At 42.6% G+C, this 21,517-nt stretch overlaps 1 long non-coding RNA gene and 1 other non-coding gene across 3 annotated transcripts in view; one reads left to right on the top strand and one right to left on the bottom strand.

The window, feature by feature from the left end:
• Window positions 1-21,517, top strand: part of LOC142448229 (uncharacterized) — a 79,347-nt gene that overhangs the window by 5,432 nt on the left and 52,398 nt on the right. The window contains exons 3-4 of one of the 2 annotated variants that reach the window (XR_012784511.1): window positions 7,029-7,176; window positions 18,913-18,997. This is a non-coding gene — a long non-coding RNA (uncharacterized LOC142448229). The remainder of the gene's footprint in view (window positions 1-7,028; window positions 7,177-18,912; window positions 18,998-21,517) is intronic. The other variant, XR_012784512.1, reaches the window with a different exon arrangement.
• Window positions 7,021-7,184, bottom strand: LOC142449747 (U1 spliceosomal RNA). Its single transcript, XR_012784859.1, has one exon. It is a non-coding gene; the product is annotated as a U1 spliceosomal RNA (small nuclear RNA).

Here is a 21,517-nt window from a genome sequence, read left to right on the forward strand (position 1 = left end):
TTGCGCTCTACCTGGAACTAGGAAGTACTCCCTTACCTAGCTAGGGGTGCAGACGTGCCTGCGTCAATCAATCACCAGCAGCCTTCCTTACCTGACTAGGGACATGGATGTGCCCACGTCCACCAATCACCAGCAGCCTTCCTTACCTAGATAGGGGCTTGGATGTGCCTGTACCCACCAATCCTGGACAGGCACCTTTGTCTGGCCAGGGACTTAGGCGTGCCTGCTCCACCAATCCCTGGCAGACACCTCTGCCTAGTCAGGAAACTGGGCATGCCTGTGCCTTCCAATCCCTGACCACCTTACTAAATACAGGCCCAGGGCCAGCCCAGTAATAAAAAGGTTGAATGTCTCCCAGTAATAAAAAGGTTGCTCCTATAGCCTGGGGTACAACTCCCTCGGCCTAGATACTGTGGACTGTGGGACTTCACCCAGGCTAGGTTTTTCTCCCCAATAAGGCCTGTTTGCTCTAAATCAGCTGATTTGGTTTCTGGCGCCTCCCAACTACCTTACACTCACCTCCCTGATGTGATCACTGAAGACAAATGGGTGCATAAGCAAATGTGAAGAAAGCTAATGGTGCCTGACTATCAAAAGATATAGCATCTGGGGTCTTAAAGGCTTGAAGGTAAATAAGCGGCCATCTAGCTCAGAAGCAACAAAACCCACATGAAAGAAGCACACCTACCTGTGCGATCACGAGGTGTCAAAGGGATCTGTTATCAGGTATCAGAACAAAAAATCAGATCCTTGTGAATGAGGGGGGCATGTGGAGTAAAGACCCAAAGCTCATTTATAGGCCACTGGACATCCCCTTACAGAAGGGTCTCAGGGAGGAGACAAGCCAGTCAGGGCACGATGTAACAATGATGAAACAACTTTCCTCTAGTTCCTAAATGCTTCTTCCCCCAGCACTCCCCCAGAATTGATCCCAATTCTACCTTACAAATCTGGCTAGACTGGTACAGATAGGAACTGTAAACACAAGGAATCCAGATGGATCCCTTCAGGACTAGTGGCGAGTGTGGTGATACAGGGAGGGTGGAGGGACGGTGGGGTAGAAAGGGGGAACCCATTACAAGGATCTACATGTGACCTCCTCCCTGGGGACAGACAACAGAAAAGTGGGTGAAGGGAGGCATCAGACAGTTCAAGATATGACAAAATAATTTATAATTATAAATTATCAAGGGTTCACGAGGGAGGGAGGAGCAAAAAGGGAGGGGAAAAATAAGCCGATGCCAGGGGCTTAGGTGGAGAGCAAATGTTTTGAGAATGATGAGGGCAATGAATGTACAAATGTGCTTGACACAATTGATGTATGTGTGGATTGTGATAAGAGTTGTGTGAGCCCCTAATAAAATTATTGAAACAAAAAAGCTTATACACAAATGTATACGTTGTATATATAATGGTAGGGAAATAGATCTATGTACAACTTTTTATCTTAAGTATTAAGGTAGCAGACAGACATTGGACCTTGACTCAAGTACTCCCTCAATGCAAGGACACTTTGTTCTTATAACCCAGCATCCTGTGATCCTCACCTTTCCAACACAATCGCTGAAGACAAAATAGGTGCATGAGTAAATGTGAAGAAAACTGAAGGTGCCTGGCTATCAAAAGATATATTGTCTGTGCTCTTCAAGGTAAACAAGTAGCCATCGAGCTGAGAAGCAACAAAGCTCACACTGAAGAAGCACACCAGCCTGCGTGATCATGGATCAATGGGATCGGGTATCAGGCATCTTAAACCCAGAACAAAATATCATATAAATGTGAATGAAGGGGAACCCAGATTGGATACCAGGAACCCATTTGTAGACAATTGGACATTCTCTTACAGAAGAGCCTTGGGGAAGAGATAAGCCAGTTAGGGTGCAGTATAGCACCGATGAAACTTACAACTTTTCTCTAGTTCTTTAATGGTTCCTCTTCATCCCCCACTATCATGATCCCAATTGTACCTTACAAATCTGGCTAGACCAGAGCATGTACACATGTACAGATTAGAGCTGAAAGCACAGGAAATGCAGGACAGATAAATCTCTCAGGATCAACAATGAGAGTAGTGATACCAGTAGGGTAAGGGGAAGTTGTAGAGAGAATGGGAGAACGAATTACAATAATCTATATTTAACCCCCTCTCTAGAGGATGGACAAGAGAATAGTGGGTGAAGGGAGACATTGGTCGGTGTAAGACATGAAAAAAATAATTATAAATTATCAAAGACTCATGAGGGAGGGAGGGCAGGGAATGGCGGGAATAAGTTATTATCAAGGGCTCATTTAGAAAATGTTTTGAAAATCATGATGGCAACATATATACAAATGTGCTTGACACAATGGATGGATGTATAGAATGTGACAAAAGATGTAAGAGCTCCCAATAAAATGAGTTTTAAAAGCAAACAAACTTGTCAATTGGAAAATGTATCAAAGTTAAAAACAAATTTAAAAACCTTCAAACTCACTGCTGTGAAGTTAGTTCCAAAGTAAATATTTAGTAAGCCTATAGGTAAACAGATAGATTCAAAATAAACAATAGTAGCAATTAAAATAACTTACTAAGTAAAAATGAGTCACAAGATGTAAATGTCTACTAATATAGCCTTCAGACAAAACAAGAATTATATCTATTATACCCAAGCAATTTTTTTTTTGGCTATGTAATGGCCCTGTGGACAGAGTATTCCAATTAGCCCCCCAGGTCGTATCATCTAGAGGATCACACACCATGTCTGTTCTTGAATAATACAGAAAGTATTTTTTTAATTCCAAAGAACTTGGAACAAGGAAGTAGATATTAGAAAGTAAGTCTTAGTTGTATGAAGTTTTAGATGGGTAGGAATGTATAATATATAATAACACAGCCTAACAACAAAAAAACATTTTTATTAATGTCTTGGTTTCTAGTCCTGTTCCTGGGGTTATTTGGTACTCAGAAAATTGCATTGGAGAGATCACATCAGTTCTAGTAGGTTTTCAGCTATTGAGCTATAGTAATTTATTAATTTATCATCCAACTTTTAAATATGTGAAGAATTCAGACCCCCAAATTATAGGATAAGACCCCCAAAAAGGTAAGAAGTATTTGAAGGAGAATGAGGTGTTAGGAGATTTCCAAGGCAAGCTATCTATGGCTAGTGGTGGCTAGCTCTAAACATATGATCAGTGGTTCCAACCCAACAGTCACGATGTAGCCTTTCAAAGATTTAAAGATTTGGAAACCCAAAAGAGCAGTTCTTCTCTGTCCTGTATGATCACTTTTCTTTTTGGTATGTGAAGCTGTGCAATATATACAGAGATTACAAGTTGGAGACTTCATACAACTTGAGAAGAATGGAAAGTAATGATAATAAAAAGAAAGGGCACATATATGGAAGGTGTGAGGGCAATTTAGAATTTTTAAAATATGACTTCATAGAAATTTTCATAAATATTTTTAAATTTAAAAAATTTTCAAATTATACACGGCACATTTTAGAACATATTTTAATATTTAACAAGGCAATGGCTGATTCATGTTAAATGTCTCAAAGGAGAGGTTGACTCTAAGCTTCTTTATAAGAAAAATTCTAACTTTTAAGAGTTTCTGTGTGCAGAATGGGTAGTTGTGTCATTGTATAACAATATTGGAACATTCTGATTTCAGTAAAGGTATTTGAACTCTAACACCCTGGCATTTAACCTCTTACATTTGACTCTCTATTTATTATACTAAATACTAAATATTGGCTGCACTATCAGTCAGTCAATTATGACTCATAGCAACCCTATCAGACAGAGTGGAATTTCTCTGGATTTCTGAGGCTGTAAATCTTTTTTTTTTAATCATTTTATTAGGGGCTCATACAACTCATCACAATCCATGCATACATGCATCAATTGTGTAAAGCACATTTGTACATTCATTGCCCTCATTGTTCTCAAAACATTTGCTCTCCACTTAAGCCCCTGGCATCAGCTCCTCATTTTCCCTGCTCCCTCCCTGCTCCCCCTCCCTCACGAACCCTTGATAATTTATAAATTATTATTATGTCATATCTTATACTGTCTGATGTCACCCTTCACCACTTTTCTGTTGTCCATCCCCCAGAGAGGAGGTTATATGTAGATCCTTGTAATCGGTTCCCCCTTTCCACCCTATCCTCCCTCCACCCTCCTGGTATTGCCACTCTCACCACTGGTCCCAAAGGGATCATATCATCTCTCCTGGATTCCCTGTTTTCACAGTTCCTATCTATACCAGTGTACCTCTGAGGCTATAAATCTTTATAGGACAGAAAATCTCATCTTTCCCTTTGTAAAGTGGCTGGTAGGCTTGAATAGCTGACCTTATGGTTAGCAGTCAAACACATAACCCACTATGCTCTCAGGGTTCCTTATTTATTATTCAGTAACTCTTATTTCTGGCCCCTCTATAAGATAACAAATTGTCACTGACCCATAGCCCTACAGGGGACAACACCGGAGACATAGTATGGGAATTGTGCCTGATCTAATCCTGCCACATCCAGGCAAAACACTAAGGGGATGCAACAGAGTAGCAAGGGAATGCTGAAGGTGGCCCCAAAAGACTGAACTGGAAAACACTCCTAAGGGCCAACAAACAGTCCTTGAACTAACTATAAGCTTTTCTTTCTTGGTCCATTTTGTTTTGTTTTTTTGCCATTGGTTTGTTGTTTTGATGTTTTGTTGTATATTGTTGCTTGGTTCTGCTCTGTGTTGTTTTTGTGCATGGTATTATCTCTGCAGGTCTGTCTAAATAAGATAGGCTGGATGAACAATCTGGAGGAGAAAACAAGGGTACCAACAGTTCTGGGGGGACATGGAAGAGGGGAAGGTGAGGGGAAAGGTAGTGGTGTTAACAAACCCAGGGTCAAGGGAACAACAAGTGATCCAAATCGGTGGTGAGGAGGGTGTTGGAGGCTTGGTAGTATGTGATCAGGGGTAATGTAACCAAGAGGAATTACTGAAACCCAAATGAAGACTGAGCATGATAGTGCGACAAGAGGAAAGTAAAAGGAAATTGAGGAAGGAACTAGGAGGCAAAGGGCATTTATAGAGGTCCAAAGAAAGGCATGTGCATATGCAAATATATTTATATATGAGGATGGGGAAATAGATCTATGTGCATATATTTATAGGTTTAGTATTAAGGTAGCAGAAGGACATTGGGCCTCCACTCAAGTACTCCCTCAATGCAAGAATACTTTCTTCTCTTAAATTGGCATTCTATGATGCTCACCTTCCTGACACAACCGCTGAAGACAAAGTGGGTGAATAGGCAAATGTGAAGAAAGCTGATGGTGCCCGGCTATCAAAAGATACAGTGTCTGGAGTCTTAAAGGCTTGAAGGTAAACAAGTGGCCATTTAGCTCAGAAGCAACAAAGTCCACATGGAAGAACACACCAGCCTGTGTGATCACAAGGTGACAAAGGGATCAGTTATCAGGCATCAAAGAACAAAAAAAATCATATTATTGTGTGCTCACCTCCATGATATGATTACTGAAGACAAATGGGTGCATAAGCAAATGTGGCAAAGAAAGCTGATGTTGCCCAACTATCAAAAGGTATAGCGTCTGGGGTTTTAAAGGCTTGAAGGTAAACAAGTGGCCACCTAGCTCAGAAGCAATAAAGCCCACATGAAAGAAGCACACCAGGTGTCAAAGGGATCAGGTATCAGGTATCATTAGAACAAAAAATCTTATCATCGTGAATTAGTGGGGGGAGTGTGGAGTGGAAACCCAAAGCCCATTTGTAGGCCACTGGACATCCCCTTACAGAAGGGTCTCAGGGAGAAGACGAACCAGTCAGGGCGTGATGTAGCAACGATGAAACATACAACTTTCCTCTAGTTCCTAAATGCCTGCTCCTTCCCCACTATCATAATCCCAATTCTACCTTACAAATCTGGCTAGACCAGAGGATGTACACTGGTATAGATAGGAACTGGGAACACAGGGAATCCAGGAAGGATCCCTTCAGGACCAGTAGCAAGAGTGGCTATACAGGGAGGGTGGAGGGACAGTGGGGAACCAATTACAAGGATCTACATGTGACCTCCTCCTTGGGGGACAGACAACAAAAAAGTGGGAGAAGGGAGACGTTGGGCATGGAAAGATATGACAAAATAATTGATAAATTATCAAGGGTTCATGAGGGAGGGGGAGTGGAGAGGGAGGGGGGAAATGAGGAGCTGATGTCAGGGGCTTAGGTGGAGAGCAAATGTTTTGAGAATGATGAGGGCAATGAAGGTAAAAATGTATGTATGGATTGTGAAAAGAGTTGTATGAGCCCCTAATAAAACAATAAAAAAAGAAAAGAAAAAAAGATAACAAATTATAACTGCTTGCTATTCAGTTCCTAATAAAGGTGAAATAATGTTTAGAGTTTATGTAATATTTGCTGTTTAAATACATCTTTGGATCAAAGGATACCATGTGAAGTATAATGACCTAAATATTTAGTAGAACACAAACTACTTTAAATAAAACCAGTGTACATGTCCTCTTAACTTAAGCTAGCTAACACTACATTAAAATGTCCTGATTTTTTGGTGGGTGAACAGTGAAGAATGGCATATGGCATATGTTCTGTATCTCAAAAATGAGAGCTGAAGGGGGAAAACCCTGCCATTTTTGAATCAGCAGGTCAAATATACCCAGAAACAAGTTATATGTATGAGGTACCAAAACATGTGTTGGCCAAATTGGAATCTGAGAAATAACACTAAAGTATCCACCTTTTTTCAATACTGTAAGGTTTGATGAACCTAAAGCATTCTTATCCTGGAAGCCAATTATTTAAAGACTGAATGATTCCCACCCTCCCATCTCTCATTCCCCCCAGTGGCTGTTGGGCTAGAACTTCTGACTTTCTGATTAGTAGCTTTTTAAATTTAGGCTATTATGAAAACACTAGAATTAAATCTAAAAGGTGAGCTGCTGACTAACCTAGAACTAGTTTTAGTTTTTAAATCATATAGTTTTTTTTCCTTTACTATTTTTTTTAAACTGTAGAGCGCGAACGCAGTCCCCCACTACCACAAATTCTGCAGTCGAGTTTCCCACATTTGAGGAAATCGCAGGGGTTAGCACATCCGGAGTGCAATGGATAAGCCTCGCCCTGGGAAAACCACCTTCATGATCATGGTATCTCCCCTGCTAGGTAAGTATAAAATCATATAGTCTCAATGAAACACATTCTGTAATATCTAATTCAAGTTACTTATAAAGTTCTACATTCTAAAATGATAGATACATATATAAAAATCTTTCAAAATGAATCATTTCATTAACTTTTCATATGAAAACAATCTAATCAATAAAGATATCATGAAATCAAAACTTAACACTTGAAAAATAAAAATGTATACATATATTTTACCTAATAATATCATCTATAGGTAAAACATATACTTTGATAGATATTTTGCTTTAGAAAGACTTTAAGGATCTACATATAGCCTCCTCCCTAGGGGACGGACAACAGAAAAGTAGGTGAAGGGTGACGTTGGAAAGGGCAAGATATGATATAATAATTTATAAATTATCAAGGGTTTATGAGGGAGATGGGAGCAGGGAGGGAAGGGGAAAATTGAGGAGTTGATGCCAGGGGCTTAAGTGGAGAGCAAATGTTTTGAGAATGATGAGGGCAATGAATGTACAAATGTGCTTTACACAATTGATGTATGCATGAATTGTGATAAGAGTTGTATGAGCCCCTAATAAAATGATCTTTAAAAAGAGAAAGGCTTTCTTATACCAATCAAAAACTTAATAGGATTAGCTAATCAAAAAATCTCAAAAGGCAGTTTGTTAATGGAGAGGAGAAAACAAAATTCAAAACAGGATGTTCTTAAGGTGGATTCTCATCCACTATCCCTAGCTGGCCCATAAGCTGCTTTCATCTAAGTAGACGCTATTTTTTGTGAAGGCCAAATACTCTCTACTAGGCTATAAGGTCATTTGCTGCCTGTGTTTTCCCTTGTAATATTTCATGTTACAAAAATTAACTGCACAGCCTTATCAAAACAGCACCAACAATCTAAAATAGCTGCACAATTTCAATTGCCTTAGTTAGATTTACCCATTTAAAAATTACTGAAAATATTCTTCAATGGACACCACTGATAATTCCATTTTTACTGCATGAGTAGAAAGAAAGCATGAATTGTATCTTACAAAGGGATTAAGAAATGTTCAAAACAAAAAGGGTTCAATGCCTTCCCCCATTCTGGGTAAATTCACCCTAAATGCAAGTGTTTGTATATATATAAATTCCAAAATCTCACGGACATTGAATTCATTCTGACATATTCTATACCAAAGGACAACAACCCAAAGTGTGTTTCTGTTGGATTGGGGAAGGGAACACGAGCTCACCTTGGGCGCACGGAAGAATTACGACCAGTTGAGATGCAAAAAGCGGCAAAAGGAGTTTATTTTCTAGCTTGAGCTAGGGCTTCTTCCCTCCGCTGCCTGGCGCAGCGGGGACCCAGCGTCCAAAAGGGAATCAGCCCTGAGCTCTTTGTTCCCCGGGCTTTTATAAGGTTAGGGGGCAAGGGACAGTCCAGGGTTGTTATTCTTTAAATTTATTGGAGAATATTTCTGGTGCCAGTCCTGTCCAGCAGTGACTGGCCAGTAGGGTCACGTGTGTCCTGCCGATTGACCTGCCGGCGGCAGGCGGTCACCAAAGTTCCGTTGGCTGAAGGGCTGTTGGACACTGTGTCCCATTGGTCAGCTCGGGTCAGGCCACATCAGGCAGTGGGTCACGTCTGTTTCAGGAACCTGAAACTGAAACTTAGGCCTCCTTCAAGAGACCAAAACTTAGGCCCACCTCAAACTCTGGTTTTCTCCAATCTATTTTAGCCCCAACCCAGTTGACCTTTATCAAACTATAATTATGTATACTGTGCCATTATAATCATGTATACTTGTTCTCCACATTTCCACTGTTACCAGAGCTCCTATTATAAATATAAATATATATATATATATTTGCATCCCACTAAACATGCACAAAACAGCATAAACTCACAGCTCCCTGAAAATAGGAATTACTTCTGATAAATGCCAAAATGAAACAGCAATTTTCAGACATTTCTCTGAGCAACATAAAACCTAGTCATACAGAACCAGAGTCCTGGAACAAATTGCAGAGAAGACAGCTGAAACTGGGCAGAGCAGAAAATGAATATGCTTTTAACAATTCATAGGTGAGAAAGACACAAGATTTAATGAAGTTTCTGAAAGCCCTCAACACATGGGTTTCTAAGTCCAGGAGTACACACTTGTAGGGGCTCTGAGAGCCCATGGATATGTGGGGTAAAACACCCTTTTCCTGGTACCAGTTACCTCAGGTTGGAGATCCCACAGGAAAGATAGGTTTGGAACCCTGTCAACTACACCATTTGATTTCCGATACAAAAAGAGACCCCTGATCGCACCAAAACAAGACAGAGAAATCACTTGGATGAGAGGGACCACTAGAACAAGATCACAATGATGATCAAGGGTTTGTAGAGATTTGAAGACAAAAAGGCCATGAGATGGCAAAGGAAACTAACGAATGATTGGCAGCAGATTAATTCATCATAGGTAGGGCTACAGAAGCTGATTGGGATGAATTATGCTAGACAGAAGTAATAGGTCTGTTTGAATGGAAGGTGGTGCCTGGCTAATTCCAGCAGCTCATTTCCATGCTTCTTGCACACCCTTTCCCCGCCGCCGCCTCCCCCCCCCCATCTTCGCACACATGCCAAGTCACGTCACCCTGCCTCATACAAAGTTAACCATCAGGATGCTACATGGTACTCTCCCACACTAGCCACCAGTCTCCACTCCCGAGAGTGTATCTCTTTGTGCCGCCTTTGTCTTGGTGCTACTGGCCATTTTGGAGTAGCCTCTTAATTCATTCCCATGTTTTGGCCCGTTTTTCGTTCATTTGATGCTGAAACCTGGGAGGATTGAGTGCCGGGACCACAGTGGCCTTCTCTTGGGTCAATTGGCTTCCTGGCCCCTCCTAGACCTGCCAAAGTGGGTATCTTCCAGGGACCCTCCTCAATTGCCATTACAGACTGCATCCGCATACTGGCTGATTGTGGGTGAGTGTTTATTTGGGTTCCCTTCCTGGAGCCATTTTTCACGGCCTTTCAGAAAGGCCTCCATTCCAAAATCCTGGTACCGGGTTGGCGGACTCTGCCTTGGGGGCTCGGGTCACATTCAGGGTGGGGACGCTGCCTGACCTGCTTCCCTTCCTTTGCTCCCTAAGGACCCGGATTATGACGGGCTCAATGAGGGAACGCTCCTTGGGCCGTCTTTCTCCTCAGGAGCACGAATTTCACTCACCCTCAAACTATGAAAGGTACTTAATCCAGGTTGCTCCAAACTTCACCTCTGCGATGTCTACTTGCTAATCTTAAACGTCTGGGTGTATACCCCGATACTAAGCCTGAATGCTTAATCATTTTTTTTTTTGCAATAAGGTTTGGCCTCAATACAAACTAGACAGTGACTCAAAATGGCTAGAAAACGGCTCTTTTGATTTTAACATCCTTCAAGACCTTGATAATTTTTGTCAATTTAATGGCAAGTATTTAGAAGTTACCTCTGTACAGACTTTTTCCACCTCCGCCTTCATCCTTCTCTGTGCCCAAACTGTCCCACTTCCCAACTCCTGCTGGCTCAGAAGAAGCCCCTGCTCCCAGACAATGAATCCATCTGATCATGCCCCTCCACCCACATCTGTGCTTCCTCCATCAGCTCCAGATCTCTCCCCTCCTCCTCCTTATAATTCTCTTCCATTCTCCTCCTTGACCCCTCCAGCTCCTTCCACTCTGCTTACCCACCATTTTCTCCTCCACTCTCCCCTTCCCCTCCTCCTTTGCCACCATCTTCTCTCCTGCCACCTCCATCTTCTATGTTATCTAGCCCCCTCCGTTTTGCCGCCAAATTCTTCACCCCACAACCCTTAGCGCTCAGCCCTTCCCTGCTCAAAAGCCTATATATTTGAAAATTCCACCTTCAGTTCCCAGATGAGACCCTACCTGGAATTTCCAACTTGGTCATGGGAACCACACTCCAAGATGACATGGTTTTGCATCTTATTGAGGCCCTACTAAAGATGGCAAATAAAATGGTCAATTATGATAAGATTAGAGAAATCCTTCAACAATCAAAAGAAAATTCAGCCCAATTTTTATCCTGCCTCTTTGGAGATTTTCTACAAGTTCACCAGTGTTGATTCCTCAACACTAGCTGCCACCATTTGACTTCATTCACACTTTATCTTGCAGTCAATTCTTGACATTAAGAAAAAGTTTTAAAAACTTGAGGAAGGTCCTCAAACTCCACAACAAGACCTTATCAATAATAAGGAAGAACCAGAAAAAGTAGATAAACTAGAAAGGGACAAAACTAAATATCAGATGCTGGCTAACACCCTTCAGGGCAAAATGAGTATATCCAAACCACTAACCAATGGACCACATACAGGCAAGCCACGTGGACCCTGCTTCAAATGTTCCCAGATGGGACATTGGGCATATGAATGCCCCAAACCTTGTCCCCAGCTGAAGCCATGCCCACACTTCAAATATGGACACTAGGGTAATTGATTGCCCTTTCTGCCAGAGGGCATACATGGTAGTCCCTCCCATAACACCAGTGGAATGACCGGCTTAAGGTACCTCCCAAGCTAATAGGCTTGGTCACAGGATTGACGATGCCCAACGTCAATGGCTCCAATGGAGATCACCCATCATGAGCCCAGGATCCTCATCTCAGGTAATCCTCTTCCTTTCCTTGTGGACACGGGCCACTTATTCAACACTGCCTGAATATTCAGGACAGACTTCTAGCCCCCACCACTATTGTAGGCATCTCAGATATGCTCTCACAACCTCTCATTACATGGCCACTCTTCTTTTTTTTTTTTTAACATTTTATTAGGGGCTCATACAACTCTTATCACAATCCATACATATACATACATCAATTGTATAAAGCACATCCGCACATTCCCTGCCCCAATCATTTTCAAAGCATTTGCTCTCCACTTAAGCCCTTTGCATCAGGTCCTCTTTTTTTCCCCTCCCTCCCCGCTCCCCCCTCCCTCATGTGCCCGTGGTAATTTATACATTGTTATTTTGTCATATCTTGTCCTATCCAGAGTCTCCCTTCCCCCCCTTCTTTGCCGTCCATCTCCCAGGGAGGAGGTCACATGTGGATCCTTGTAACACTCTTCTTTTTTAAAAAATCATTTTATTGGGGACTTTTGCAACTCATGTTACAAACCATACATCAATTGTATCCGACATATTCATTCATGTATTCCATCATTCTTTTCTAGACATTTACTTTCCACTGAGCCCTTGGGATCAGCTCCCCCCTTTTCCCCCTCCTTACCCCCCTCCAACCCTTGTGGCCCCTTGATAGATTGTAGGTTATTAATTATTTTCAAATCTCACACCAACAGCTGTCTCCCTTCCCCTCTGGTTTCTGATGTTCTTCCCCCTGGCTGGGGGTGTGTGGTTATCTGCCATTCATTGTGATCAGTGCCCCCTCCTTTCCCTCCCCCCCCCTTACCCTTACCCTTTTGGTATCTCTATTCCCATCCCAGTTCTGGGTTCCATGTGTTGGGAGTTTTATCTCTTGCCTATACCTATGTACATGCACCAATCCCGTCTAGATTGCAAAGTGGCACTGAGGTCACTCATCTTTATAATGTACAATTCTCATGCCAATTTATACTCATCCCACAATGCCCTGTCCCCCTATTGGGCAGAGGTAATTCTTACTAAGTTCAAAATAGTATTAATTTTTTATGTACAGTGGTCCTCTCTGGGCTCCAAACTTGTTGGTTCTCTTATAAGCTGCAGCAGACATTCTCCTTGCCTCCATCTTCCCCCCCGTGTTGGGAGCCGATAGCCATTAAGACCCTGGCCTCAGACACGTAGCAGAAACTTGGCCGCTTTCCAACAGCAAGGCTTTGTTTCCTGCCCAACTTTGCCCCCACATTCCAAGCTACTGTAGCATGAGCAGTTCCGATAACTGACCTTGTTGCCATTAGTCAAAGTACTGAGCACCCATTGAACTGCAGATATACCATATTAGGAACATAGTGATAAGTTCACCCGTCCGTCACCATGATGTCCTTGAGTACTGTTGCGCACCCTTTGTACCTTATTGGGAACATGTGGCTGATTGGTTATTGTACAGTATGCGGTTGTTACACAGTGTGCTTCATTGGAATATGTGCCTCCCACTTCCTTCTCTGTTGTGAATGTATACCCAGAGTTTTGGCAAAATAAACGGGCTTAATCAGCACTTGTCTTGCCCCATGTCTCTCTTTCTTTTTCCCATCCAGGGTCGTTGCCCCTCCGGGTCACTGCATGAGGGTCTCGCTGGACGAGACCCTAACACCCCCAAATAACTCTAGTGTCCTGATACCACACACACACCAATTCCCCTTCTTTATCACCTGCCCTAGTTAACCCATGTGTTTGGAATGTCACCCAACCCTCCGTTACTATGCACCACCAACCTATTTATATCAGATTATAGACCCCTTGAAATTTCCCACTGTTCCTCAATACCTTATAGCCTGACAACACCTAAAGGGCCTTAAACCCATAATCTCAAAACTCCCTAAGGCAGGCCTGTTAGACCCACACTCTCAAAGCACCAACATTCTTCTAAACTTCCTAGCCGATAGAGGGTACCGAGTATCCCCCACCAAACTCGAACTTTCCTTCTCCTCTGTCATCTCCTTGAGGGTCCAACTCACAAAATACTCCAGAGAGATCACAGTAGTCAGAACAGAGCTTCTTGCTCAACTTCCAACTCCCTTTACATAAGCCGAGATACTCTATTTGCTAGGCCTCGTGAACTATCTCAGACTGTGGATTTCCAATTTTAGCATGTTAGATAACCCCCTCTATGAAGCTGCAAAATGGGATCTCATTGAGCTTCTAGACTCAGAAACATCTATTGAAAATGCGTATAAAACACTTCAATCTGCCTTACTCTCAGCTCCAGTTTTCCTCCCCAGTCTAACCCTTCCCTTTACTCTGTATGTGACTGACACATGTGGTATGGCTGTGAAAGTTTCTAGGCCAGGAACTAGGACCCTCCTTTGCGCCTGTAGCCTATCTAGCTAAACAGCTAGATCCAACTATCAGCTGCTGTCCTGGCACAAGAAAGTTTGAAAATTACCTTTGGCCAACACACCTACATTAGGTTCCCTCATCATTTACATGACCTAGTCACACACAGTGCTATATCAACCCTTACACCCTCTCATCTACAGCTATTTCCTCTCACCTTCATTGAAAACTCAAATTTTACATTCCAACCCTGCTCACCACTAAATCCAGCTATGCTAATTTCCATTTCATCTCCACTCCAATACTCCCGTACTGAAACCCTTGATCTCTTTGCCAATCCACTACCTCACATCTCTGCCTCACCCTGACTCAACCCAGACTACGCATAAACTATAGATGGCAGCTCAACACTCATCCCCAAGGGGGGATATCAAGCTGGCTATGCTGTTGTCATCTCCTCAAGTACAGCTGAGGCACACCCACTCCCCAATAAGCTCTTCAAAGGCAGCGCTAATCACTATGACTCAAGCCTTAACATTAGTCAGACTCTCAGACAATAGCACAACAAACTGACTCCCAGGCATCAATTTCATCTCTCCTTAACACCACTCATCAACTTCTTGACCAATGTTCACCACACAGTGTTGGTTATGCCTCTCCCTCCAACAAAGAGATATCTAGCATTTCCTATTTCATCTTCATGAGGAACATCCAACCTTGCCAAGACAATCAAAGCATCCCCTACCATCCACCAAAGTACTTCTTTCTTCCAATCAAGACGTTGCCTCCTGGCTCCTATGGGGTTACAACCTATAGGCAATGTCTAATGCCTCTTATAGTCAAATCCTCCTTTGGTCAAATACTGAAGTCAAATACCTGGAATATTTTTCCTATGTGACACATTTGTCTACACATATCTATGGGATAACTGAACAGGAATATGTATCCCAATCTTAATAACTGAAAACATAACTTTCCTAGATGAATAAGAATGGAAAAACACCATGCAAAAATACAACCCTGAGTCACCTCCCCCAAATTCCTATACACACAAAAGAGCAGTTCTGGCCTCTATCCCCATGGGAACTAGCATAGCGGCAGCTCTGGGAACTGGAATTGGAGAAATTGGAACTGCTATTCATTTTACTGCAAACTATCAAGAGACCATACCATTGATAAGGAAAAAATAGGTGACACTCTTTTAATGCTGCAAACCCAAATTAATTCTCTAACAGGCATGGCACTTTAAAATAGGCAATCCCTGGATTTTCTCACTGCAGAAAGGGGGGGAACCTGTCTTTTTCTAGGAGAACAATGTTATTACTTTGTTAATTAATTAGGCATAGATACGCAAAAGGTAAAACCTACAGAAATGAATCCAACACTGACTAAAGAAGTTAGGAGATGTAGGCAATTTAATATGTAGAACTTTGCTCTGGGCCATGTTTTCAAAATTTTTTGCAGGAATGCATGCATGCCTTCACCAATCAAACCTACACGGAGCTGTATATAGCTGGGTTCTATCAACCCCTAAAGCACTCACGTGATCCTGCCGAGACAGAACAGCTACAAATTGTTCACCATCTCTGTCCAGCAGGAATCAGTTGCTGAGGATGAGACCTCCGGCCCTGTTCCCTGTTACCAAAAGGCAGGAATTGGTCTGACTGAATGTAAGATGGCGCCTGGCCAATTCAAGCAGCTCACTTCCATGCTTCCCTCTCAACCTCTCCACCCCAACACCTTCCCACATGCCAAAAGCCACATCACCTGCCTCATCCAAACTTGCCAATCAGGAAGCTACACGGTGCTTTCCCACCCCTATACACCAGACTCCACCCTCGAGAGCATGCCTTCTTTATGTTGGTGCTACTCACTATTTTGGTGCTACTCACTATTTTGTAGCCTGGTAAACTTCACTTCCCAATATAGCCTGCTACTTGGTACTCATGTTTTGGCCATTGAAGAAGAGTTTTCAAGATTGATTTAGAGTCCTGACCAAGGCAATCAGGATGTGCTTCATGACCATGTGAACTTAGCACACCAATTTCCATTAAGGGCATGCTGAGGCAAGTCTCTAAGGCAATAGTTCTCAACCTTCGTAATGCTGACCCTTTAATACAGTTCCTCATGTTGTGGTGACTCCCAACCATAAAATTATTTTCGTTGCTACTTCATAAATGTAATTTTGCTAGTGTTATGAATCAGGTGACCCCAGTAAAAGGGTCATTTGACCCCCAAAGAGGTTATAACCCACAGGTTGAGAAACACTGCTCTAAGGCATATCAGTCCTGCCCCCTCAACTTTAGCAAAGACCTCATCTTCTTGGCCTTTTAAAATGACTGCCCCACCTCTTCAGCTTTGGGAAGTAACACCGTTCTTTTGGGCAATCTGAATGGCAGCCCTAATCCTCTGGAATGGAGTAGTCATGTTAGGTTTCTGGAATGGTTTTCCCAGTTCTTGCTTCTCAACACTGAAAGAATTCACACAGCAGAAGCACTTTTGTAATCTAAGTAACTTTTATGAGGGTCAGGAAAGTTTCAGGTAATAGAGTCTCAGATAGTACATGCTATCCATGGAATGCGTGCAAGGCCACTTGGCAGGGGCCATGGGAGAGTTCGAGACTGAAAATGGATGCCTCAGAGGAGCATGAAAAACCATGTGGAAAAATGGCCAGCAAGTGAACTCCATGGAACCAAAAGAGGAGTCCCAGACCAGAAAAAGGAACAGAGAAGGCGCCAGCCCTGAAAGGGCCTGTGAGTGTCCAATGAGCACATGGGAGAAATCCTGCCCTCCAACCTGAAAGAAAAGGGTCTACCCTCAGTCTATGCTATTTAATCCCTCCTATCACCACTTGAGGGTGGGAGGGCATGGTTGAATTTGGATGGATATGCACTAGCCCCTTAAGGAGGAGCTCTGGTGATATAATGGTTACTCATTGGGCTGTGATATGCAAGATCAGCAATTCAAACCAGTCACACCTCAGGAAAAAGATGGGGCTTTCTATTCCTGCACACTCACAGTGGCAGCTCTACCCTGTTCTATAGGGTCGCTGTGAGTCAGCATCAACTCGATACCAATAAGAGTGAATTTCCTTAAACTAAAAAGCCATGGCCATCAAGACCCTATAATAAAGGGTAGAACTGCCCTGTGCATTTCAGATTACTTAAGGAATTGAAAGCTCCGCCTTTCTCACAAGGAGAAACTGGTGGTTTCACACTGCAGACCTTGCTGATCTTAGCCCAATGCATTACTACTAGGCTTCCAATAATCCCCTCAGTGTAGGAAAATGAATAGATACTGTAAACGCCTTCACTTCTGGAAACAAGTGTGGTCTTACTAAATGACAGAAAGACATATTTGCTAAGTTTTGTGACCTTCCAGCCCTTAATATTTTTTCACCTCTTAAGTACACTTGGAAGGAAAAAGCTTATAAGAAATGTTTTGACTTTTAGCCTTTCTAAGCACCATAAGTTTGCTCATTAATTATCTCATGATTGTATCTGTTTTGTTATGGTTAGTTTTACAAGTTCAGTAATGTTTGTATTTCAACTGTTTCAGGAGTAATCATCAAGTCTGTTCAGGGTCTCTCTGGAACTACGCAAGGATTTGGGCTCTGAATAAACCAGAAGTGTTTCCCCATATGGAAAATGATACATATTAAACATACTTCCTTTTTAGTGTTAACGTTGGTTCTCATATCCAGGTGTATTATAGTGAAATGTATCAATTCTGTCTACATTTAGCAGTCTAATTAAAGAACTATGTCTTTTTGCCATAAACTAAGCAAAGTTAAAGGCAATAAATCCAATTATATTGAGAAATCTATTTTTTCTTCTAAAGAAAGGCAAGAAAGTAAGTATCCAACTTTTTTGTGTTGTCTCAGTGTTGCCAAGACAGAAATTGAAAGTGCTTGCCTATGTAAATATGACTTACTATCAAAGCTTCATTCTTTAGTGCATGTTGAAAATGTGATTAAAGTTAATTGAAGAGGAAAGTATATATGGACATATAAACCATAGCATGGGTCAGGTACACCTTAATCCTCAATACGGCATCAGTACTTTCAACGTTTCTTTAGGTATGAAGACCTTTGTCTTAATTTTTCTTCATGATAGCAGTCTCATACAGTATCTGTGCCTTCATGATTGAATAGTTTTACTCATCATTGTTCTCCAGCTTTATTCATACCATGAGTTTCTTTGTGGTTTCATCGTTATCTATCTATTTTTTAGCAATACATAGTATTTTGAAAATCATTTTATTAGGGGTTCATACAACTCTTATCACAATCCATACATACATCAATTGTGTAAAGCACATCTGCACATTCATTGCCATCATTCTAAAAACATTTGCTCTCCACTTAAGCCCCTGGCATCAGCTCAATTTTTCCCCTTCACCCCCGCTCCCCCCTCCTTCATAGTTTATAAATTATTATTTTGTCATATCTTGCCCTGTCCGACGTCTCCCTTCACCCCCTTTTCTGTTGTCCATCCCCCAGGGAGGAGGTCAATGTAGATCCTTGTAATCAGTTCCTCTTTCCAACCCACTCTCCCCTACCCTCCCAGTATCACCACTCACACCACTGGTCCTGAAGGGATCATTTGCCCTGGATTCCCTGTGTTTCTGGTTCCTGTCTGTACCAGTGTACGTCCTCTGGTCTAGCCAGATTTTCAAGGTAGAATTCGGATCATGTTAGTGAGAGGCGAGGTGGAGGAAGCATTTATGAACTAGAGGAAAGTTGTATTTTTCATCAGTGCTACAACGCACCTTGACTGACTCGTCTCTTTCCCTAGACCCCTCTGCAAGGGGATCTCCAGTGGCCGACAAATGGGCTTTGGGTCTCCAATCCGCACTCCCCCAACCCACCCATTCACTATGGTAAGATCTCTTTGTTCTGATGCCTTATACCTGATCCCTTCAAAACCTTGTGATCGCACAGGCTGGTGTGCTTCTTCCATGTGGGCTTTGTTTCTTCTGAGCTAGATGGCCGCTTGTTTACCTTCAAGCCTTTAAGACCCCAGATGCTAGACCTTTTGAAAGCTGGGCACCATCAGCTTTCTTTGCCACATTTGCTTATGCACCCATTTGTTTTCAGCAATCATATCATGGAGGTGCACCCAATGATATGATTTTATGTTCTTTGATGCCTGATAACCTTTGTCACCTCGTGATCACACAGGCTTCACCACATTTGCTTATTCACCCGCTTTGTCTTCAGCTTTTTTGTGTAAGGAAGGTGAGCATCATAGAATGCCAATTTAAGGGAAGAAAGTATTCTTGCATTGAGGGAGTACTTGAGTGGAGGCCCAATGCCCTTCTGCTACCTGAATACTAAACCTATAAATATAGGCACATAGATCTATTTCCCCATCTTCATATATAAATATATTTGCATATGTACATGTCTTTATCTAGACCTCTATAAATGCCCTTTGCCTCCTAGCTCTTTCCTCTATTTCCCTTGACTTTCCTTCTGTCCCACTATCATGCTCCGTCCCCACCTGGGTTTCAGCAATCCTCTTGGTTACATTACCCTTGATCATGCCTTACCAGGCCTCCCACACCCACCTCACCACCAATTTGGATCCCTTGTTGTTCCCTTGTCCCTGGGTTTGTTAATACCACTTCCTTTTCCCCCACCTCCACCTATCCCCTGTCCCCCCGAACTGTCCGTCCCGTTGTTTTCTCCTCCAGATTGTTCATCCAGCCTATCTTATTTAGACAGACCTGCAGAGATAATAACATGCACAAAAACAAGACAGAGCAAAACCAAGCAACAATATACAACGAAACAACAACAAATGACTGACAAAGAACAAAACATAACACAACAAGAAAGAAAAGCTTGTAGTTAGTTCAAGGATTGTTTGTTGGCCTTTAGGAGTGTTTTCCAGCCCAGTCTGTTGGGGCACCACTCCCTGGCTCCAAAGTCCACCTGCAGCATTCCTTGGGGACCTTGCCACTCCATTCCCTTGCTCTTCTGCTGCACTCCCCCAGTGCTTTGCCTCGGTGTGGCGGGATCAGATCGGGCACAATTCCCACGCTGTGTCTCCAATGCTGTCCCCCGTAGGGCCATGGATCAGTGAGGGGCGTCATGTCTCATAGTGGGGCCGGCCATGTGGCCTTCTCTGTGGACTGGCTGCTCTAATTTGGGTCATCATCCTCAAGGCCTGGTGGGCCAGGCTGTGTTCCACTCTTTCTTCCTGCCCCTTCATCTGCTCCCGTGTGCTCTGATCAGGTATGTCCCTCTCCCGGATCTGCAAATTTGATGCCATCCTTTGAAATATATTCTTCTGGGGGGAGGGGCAGGCCTCCACTTAATATTTGAGACGGGGGCCAGCCCTCCAGACCTCTCCACTGTTTCCCTACTCCATGCCGGAATGTTGCTTTCACACCTTGGGACACTGGGATGAAGTCTGGTCCCTCTTTCCCTGTGGAGATATAAACAATACCTTCCCCTTGGGTGGGTTAGTGCCCTGTGTCCCCGCTACCCATTTCTTCCATATTTTCATCAATTTTTCCCCTTTCCCCACCTTCTCCCCAGTTGTCTACCATGTGCACGATGCATAGTATTCTATTGTGTATCAAAGGTGATTCATTCTGCTCATTTGTATTTGGGTTGTTTCCATCTTCTTGCTGCTATTAACAATGCTGCAATGAACATAAGTGTGAAGTTGTGTATTGGTGTTATAGTTCTTACTTCTTTGGGCTATTTACCCAACAGAGGAATTGCTGAGACACAGGAGATTTCCCCTCCATTTGTTGGAAGTAGCACCGTATCATTAGCCATAGTGGCTGTCTCTCCACACCCTGTCTAGTATTTGTTGTTTTCCTTTCATTTTAATTTTGCTGTTAATGCTTGTGTGAGGTAGTATTCCATCCTTGTTTGCATTTTCATATCTCAGATGGCTAATGATCATGAACATTTCTTCAAAATCCTAACTCTTGGTAAAAGATGCTTGTTGGCTGCTTGGATGCCTTCTTTGGTGAGCTGCCTATTCATATCATTTGCCCATTTAAAAATTAGATTATTTTTATTTTTCCTTCTTTTAAAAAATCATTTTATTAGCTTACACAACTCATCACAATCCATACATACATCAATTGTGTAAAGTACATTTGTACATCCATTGCCCTGATCAGTCTCAAAACTCTGGCATCAACTCATTTTTCCTCCTCCATCCCCTCTTCCCCGTCCCTCATGAACCACTGATAATTTATTAAGTATTATTTTGTCATATCTTGCCCTGTCTGACATTTCCCTTCACCCACTTTTCTGTTGTCCACCCCCCCAGGGATGAGGTTATATGTAGATCCTTGTAATCAGTCTCCCCCTTTCCACCCCACCCTCCCCCCACCCTCCCAGTATTGCCACTCACACCACTAGTCCTGAAGGGA

The sequence above is a fragment of the Tenrec ecaudatus genome, chromosome 5, assembly GCF_050624435.1.
Source record: "Tenrec ecaudatus isolate mTenEca1 chromosome 5, mTenEca1.hap1, whole genome shotgun sequence".
NCBI classification, from domain to species: Eukaryota; Metazoa; Chordata; class Mammalia; order Afrosoricida; family Tenrecidae; genus Tenrec; species Tenrec ecaudatus.